The 6,824-nt window shown below is 46.0% G+C and overlaps 1 long non-coding RNA gene across 1 annotated transcript in view; it reads left to right on the top strand.

The window, feature by feature from the left end:
* Positions 1-4,343, top strand: part of LOC109312169 — a 9,656-nt gene extending 5,313 nt beyond the window's left edge. The window contains exon 3 of the long non-coding RNA XR_002101707.1: positions 4,222-4,343. This is a non-coding gene — a long non-coding RNA (uncharacterized LOC109312169). The remainder of the gene's footprint in view (positions 1-4,221) is intronic.
* The last annotated feature ends 2,481 nt before the right edge of the window (positions 4,344-6,824 follow it).

The following is a 6,824-nucleotide window of genomic DNA, read 5'->3' as shown; positions in this document are numbered from 1 at the left end:
CGCAACCCGACAGTGCTGGCGGCATCTGTAGCAGCTCCTTGCTTACCACCGCTGCGCTCCCGCCGCCACCAGCACTGCTGTGCCCCCCCCCAGCTGCCGAGGGCACACTTCATTCATGGTGGTACTTGTTCCCTCTGTTTCACTGGACCTCTAGGTGCTTGGGGAACCCTAAAGCACAAAAACTGACATGCATGTGGCATTTAAGCACATGCAGGGTTTGGTGTAAGTACAGCAGGGTTTTTTTAGGCTTGCAGTTTGGGATTCAGATACCTAAATTCTGCTTAAGCACTCTCTTGGATCTGGTCCCGAATTCACGACTGACAGACTGTGTGCTCAGAACTGGCATGGATTTTCAGCAGCAGTGATTTGTATATGCAGTGCAGCACAGAAAGCGTGACAGACTTCAACTGGCAAAGCCAAAAGCACCGGGATGTCTGAGCACTCTCTCTTCTACAGCCATTATGTTAAAACCCCACAGAACTGATCAGAGCAAGCTGGGGATGGTTGAGAGAGAGTGATGATTATTAAACACTGCAATTGGTGTTAGAGGGTGTTAAAGGCAAGGCCATCTAAGACAGAGGAAATAAGTTGTGGGAAGAAAGGTGTCTCATGCACCTCAAAATGAATACAGATGATCAAAACTTAGGATGGGATTCAACAGTGAAAATTCAGTGTCACGCACTGGATCTATAACAACAACTTCAGCTATAAACTGGCAGCACGTCAACTGGGAAAAAAACTGCAGAGGTCTAGGTGTGTCAGCTGATCGCCATACAAGATGGCCATACATTGCCAGTGTGATGAGGCCCTGATAAAGTTAAATTGCTTCTACTGATACAATTTCACGGTTCATTTCCCATAAAGAAGGACTAACTACACTGATGACACCTTCCCTGCACATAGTTCCTGTCTCTCAGCATTGCAATGCAAACCAGAACGGGTACAGAGAAGGGCTACTAGGATGACTAGGGGAAAGTTGAATCACCTAGAAAAGCTTGTCTCTGTTTTCAGTAGGCCAAAAAAAAAAAGGGCTGAGAAGGATTATGACTGATGTCTCTAAATACTTCAGGAGAGGGTAGGAGGTTAACGGTAGGAAAGGACAAAAGCTACAAGAAAATTTTGGCACAGGACAAATGGTATTAATTTGCCATGAATCAATTTAAGCAAAAGTAAAGTTCTTAACCACTAGACAGTAGCATAACTAAAGGGAGAGGCAGTGACTGAGACAGCAGCCCTGGGCACTGACTTGGGAGCGGAAGAAGGAAACTGTCTCTACCCCATGAGCCATCGCTGCCCCAGGCACAGAATTACTCCATTATGCCTCTGCCACAAAGGCAGTGCGGCTTTGAAACAAGCCTCTAATATGAGTAGTTTTAATATTAGTTTTAAGATAGAGCACAATAAATGTACAAGGATGTGGTTAAGTGATTTAAAATCTTACCTGGCTCTCCACACTATACTTAACACCCCCCCCCCCATCCCCGATGCTTTTGTAGTCTATACATTGAAGATCTCTTGCCAGTCTCTGCCCAGGAAATCTTCAACCAGCTGTAACTATTTGTGTTAAAGCAGTGCAAAGGCACCAGCCAGGAAACCGGGCCCCTCTGCATTTAGATGCTTTATAAACACACAGGGGAAAAAGCCTGTGCCTCAAAAGCTCACAATCTTGAGTCCTAGCCCTGCAAGGGTCTCCATGCTCATGCATCCCAACCACCTTCAGTGGTATTCAGCAAGATTGGCAGGGTCTATTCATGTGTAAGCACTTGTTGGGTGAAAGCACTTGTTGGGTGAAGGCCTTGTATCATGATTCCTTGTAACCATATCTAGACCAAAAAATCAGAACAAGAGGCAGAGGCAAAAGATAAAAGTGTGAGTTTTGCACTGCAGGCAGTAATGGATGAGGAGAAAATGCCAGAATCTGGAACGGGCTTCCAAAGGAGGTGGTGATCTCCCCTACCTTGGGGGTCTTTAAGAGGAGTCTGGACAAGCACCTGGCTGGGCTCTTTCCTGCCCAGGGCAGGGGGTCAGGCTCCATGATCTGCTGAGGTCCCTTCCCACGCTAATATCTATGACTTGGTGCAAACAAAATCAGGAACTGTTTTGGGAGCAGGGCTGAAAAAATCAGGCTGCAATATTTCCAGAAAGATCAGTAGCCCTCTATTACCACAGAAAGCCTCCTCAACTGATTGCTGGCTCCCCTGAAGTCCATGGCGTAAGGGTTCAGTATAATCATGTTTTGCCTTTATCTTTTCTCCAAAACAGAGAGCAGGGCTAACCTTTTTTTAGCCAAACTAGAATGACAAAACCAAAAGGATCCCAAGGGGTTTTGTCTCTAAGTAAATGTAACAACTTTACTACCTCAGTGGAGTTAAAAGTAGCCTAAAAACCAGAGAAGGCCACGGTAGTGCTGGTATAATAGTGCCTTATACTGGTCTAGCTAGTCCCATAGGCAATATATAGGCAACCTTTTCCTTTATACTAATACACCGGCATCCATGGAGGCAGATGTATAAGTGAAAAAAAAAATTATACCATTGACCAGAATAATCAAACCGGTATAAAGTGTCTGTGCCTGGGTTAGAAAATCAGTGTGAGCTCTCGGCAGCTGAATGTGTCATCGTCTTTGAGGAGCGTGACTCTAGTCCAGCAGAGGGCAGATTCTCTGTACACGCCAGAAGTCAGAAACTGTGTTGCAGAGGCAGAATATATCATTTGTCCAGCAGAGAGCACCACAGCACCACCTTTATTAACTTGTGCATGGGAAAAGAGATGAACGCTCCCGGAAGAGGTGATAGCTTTTTTTTTGACCAACTAAATATTTTCAAACATAACCTAGGCACCTGGTAAAAAAGAATAGCGTCTGTAACTATAGCGTTAGCGGGACTAGTAAACTAAATCTTTGACCTCTGTAGTTTGTTAATGTTAAAAGCTGAACCTACCTTTACACTTTCAGGTTCATTAATTTGCAGCTGGGGGGTGGAGAAAGCTAAATACGCACACATACATACATACATATGTATTCATGCAAATGTATCTGCACAGGTAGGTCTTTGCCTACACAGATAACTGTTTGTGTCTAATTTCTGTGTGCTGCTTGCTTCAACAGGACAATAGAAACACATTTATGCAAGCATACGGGAAATTTAAACAGAAGGAATTGAAATGGTTTCACTGGTAAATAGGAAAGGGTTAAACTTGTTACTTTACGTGGCCAGTAGTTTCTTCCGTGTCTGCCACGCAGGAGACCCAGGTCCAATTCCCAGGTACCTACAGCCATCGAGGCACCAGACATCCAGACTCGGTCTGGCATTTGGATTCTGTCTCAATGCTCTAAAGTCAGGATGGAAAGTCTGGACAGTCTCTACTCCTCCACACTGCTGCCCAGGCCTCTCATGCATACACCATGATCTAGATGGATTGATGGTTGCCTACTACTATTGATTTGACAAAGTCCAATTCATAGCACTAATAGCTTAAATATAACCACTCTCTTGGGATGTATCTCCTGCCAGTCAATGATTTAATAAGTGAGCTTGTTTATCATACAAAGCATTCAAAGAGAGTGGAGACAGTCTCACAGTTGAAGGGAAACTTTTTTTTTCCCCTTCCCTGGGCTGTGTGTGTGAAACAAGACAAAAGATTTTCAGGAAAATACACTTTGGGAGTGCAGAGAGGTAGACTGCCGAGGGCTCTCTGCACTCCCTCACTTGATCTGACTTGCTCTTTAGGAAAAAGGCTGTGCAGAGATCTAACACCCCCCCCCACCCCCCCTGCTATACCCAATGCTGCTTCATTACTTTCCTGGATGACAGGAAACTTTTTTTTGACTAAAACCCCAGGGGAACCCATGAAACTGGAAGGCAGCAAATTTAAGGCTGATCAAAAGAAATAACTGTTGCACAATGTATACCCCGGCCATGGGAACTTGTTGCCACTAGATACCAAGTTTTATGCCTTCCTGATATGATTTCAGAGAAAAAAAAGATTAGCTGTGAATAAGCAGAATATCTGCAATTATATGAGGATAAATGGTAATAGAAAGGATCCTTCAGGGCACAGAAAAGCCATTAACCGATGGGGATTAAGACCCTTCCCCAGTGAATGTGTAGGCATTCCCTGAACCTTGCTCTGAAGCATGCAGCACTCGGGATGGTCAAACAGGATGGTGGGCTAGAATGATCATTGGCTGCGCCTGTGCTGTTCCTAGTATTGATAGTTTAGTATAGTTTCATAGGAGGTAGCGTAGGAGGGACCTAAGCAGATTATCAAACCCAGCCCCTGCCATGGGCAGGAAAGAATGCTGGGCTCAAACGACCCCGGCTAGGTGATTATCTAGCCTCCTTTTGAAGACCCCCAGGGCAGGAGCCAGCACCACTTCCCCTGAAAGTTTCTTCCAGATCCTAGCCGCTCTGACCGTGAAGTAGTGCTTCCTGATATCTAGCCTAAATCTACTCTTGGTCAACTTATGGCCATTATTCCTCGTTACTCCCAGTAGTGCTTGGGGGAACTGGGACTTCCCCAATGCCTGCTGGTCCCCCTTAGCCAGTTTATAGATGGCCACCAGATCCCCTCTCAACCTTCTCTTGTGGAGGCTGAACAGGTTCAGGTCCCGTCGCCTCTCCTCGTAGGGCCTGACTTGCCGACCCCTGATCATGCGCCTGGCCCTTCTCTGCACCTTCTTGATGCTGTCCATATCCCTCCTGAAGTGTGGCACCCAGAACTGGAAACAGTACTTCAGCTGCGGCCTGACCAGTGCCACATAGAGGGGGAGGATCACCTTCTTGGACCTTCTCGAGATGCATCTGTGGATGCACGACAAGGTGCGGTTGGCCTTCCTGACTGCGTCCCCACATTGGCTGTCCATGTTCATCTTGGAATCAATAATGACACCAAGATCCTTTTCTGTCTATGCTGACTAGAAGGGATTTCCCCAGCCTGTAGGTATGGTGCTGGTTCTTCCTCCCCAGGTGCCGTACCTTGCACTTCTCGGTATTGAATCCCATCCTGTTCTCATCTGCCCACCCCTGTAACCTGTCTAGATCTAGTTGCAGCCTGTCCTTCTCCTCCAGTATGCCCACTTCTCCCCACAATTTAGTGTCATCCGCAAATTTGAAGGTGTTTTTCACCCCCGGTCCAAGTCGCTGATGAAGATGTTGAACAGTGAGGGCCCGAGGACCGAGCCCTGGGAGACCCCACTGCCCACATCCCTCCAAGTCGAAAAAGACCCATCCACCACCACTCTCTGGGTGTGGCCCTCTAGCCAATTTGGAACCCATCTGACTGTGTAGGCATTGATGCCACAGTCACCTAATTTCTTAATGAGAATGGGGTGACAGATAGTGTCAAAAGCCTTCCTAAAGTCCAGAAAAACTATGTCCACCGCGACACCTGCATCCAAGGATTTTGTGACCTGGTCAGAGAAGGCCACCAGGTTGGTCTGACAGGACCTGCCTCTAATAAAGCTATGTTGGTTGCCCCTAAGCATAATCTCCCCTGCTGGGCCCTCACAGATGTGCTCCTGGATAATTTTCACAAATTTATGATGGATTTATGATGGATTTCTCTTGCACAACAAGATGCAGCAGGGGAAGAAGATTAAAGGAAAATTTGGGAGAGAGATGAGGAGGCAAGTGTTGCATCTATGGGGAGTCTTAACATGCTAACTATTGAGCTGCCTCTTTAAGACAGATTTGAATAACATTCCCATTGATCAGATGAAGGAATCTCATGATAGAAGCACATGAAAACACACCCTTACATGAGGCCGATGAATACATACTGTGGATTCTGGGGAAAAAATTCTTTGTATACAGAATGTCTCTTGGTAAAAGCTATATGAGATGCTAGGTGCAGAACCTCATTTGTCTGCAGTGCTTGCTTTTCAGATCACATATGGTGAGCACGACAAAGAAGCAAGATTTCTTGTAAGTGATATCTTTTATTGGGATGTAAGAGGAATGCACCTGAGGGCTACTGTTATGCCCTGCTATTGGCTGCCTTGCTCCTGCCTGGCTTCTGCTTCTTCTTCCCAGGATTTTACCCTGCTTCCTTTCCTGCCATGTCTTGATGTGGAAGGGTAATGAGGGGAGGCTGCCCTCACAGGTGGGTGAGCCTAGGGTGCCCTCTTTCTCTCTGCTTTCTCCCTTAAGCCTTACTTGACTTAAGGGCTAAATCTGTGTCCTCCTTCCACCCCTACAGGCAGGTGACCTCTAGTGGCAAGTCATAGCTGTGGAGGTGGGGGGACAGTCAGAGAAGTTTTCTACACTAAGGTGGGTGGCTTCTTCAAACTCCAAGCTAGCACTAGCACTGATCATGATTTGTGTGGCTCACGGCATAAGGAATAATAAGGCCCTCAAAATCACACTGATTGCCAGATTTGGGTCAGGAAGGAGTTTTTCCCTTAGGCCAGATGGGTACATAGGAGTATTTCCCTTCCTCTGTAGCATGGGGCATGCTTCTTTTGTTTTTCTAAGTATATTCACCAACTAGTTCCCTATCACTGAAGCAGTAGGGCATTGGCAATAACTGATCCTCCCCATCTTCTACCTATGACATGTTACAGGGTATTCTTGAAGCTTAAGATATTTTTGTTTTGTAGATGTGGATAAGAGTTTGAAGTGGCAATAATGGAGATTTCTTGTGTTAACAACTGTCTGTGGGGCCTGGACTGAATGACTCAGGAGGCTCATCCAATCTTAAATCCCTGTGTACTCTTATTTAGGAATAAGGTAGCCTTACACATGTTGTTTTCAAAATTGTGTATACTCCTTAGGACCTAGGAGCCACTGACTGAAATTGAAATGCTCAGGTTCCCAGATATGTAC

The sequence above is a fragment of the Crocodylus porosus genome, unplaced genomic scaffold (assembly GCF_001723895.1).
Source record: "Crocodylus porosus isolate Cpor-Errol unplaced genomic scaffold, CroPor_comp1, whole genome shotgun sequence".
In the NCBI taxonomy this organism is placed as follows: domain Eukaryota; kingdom Metazoa; phylum Chordata; order Crocodylia; family Crocodylidae; genus Crocodylus; species Crocodylus porosus.
This window is presented reverse-complemented; position numbering and strand designations above follow the sequence as displayed.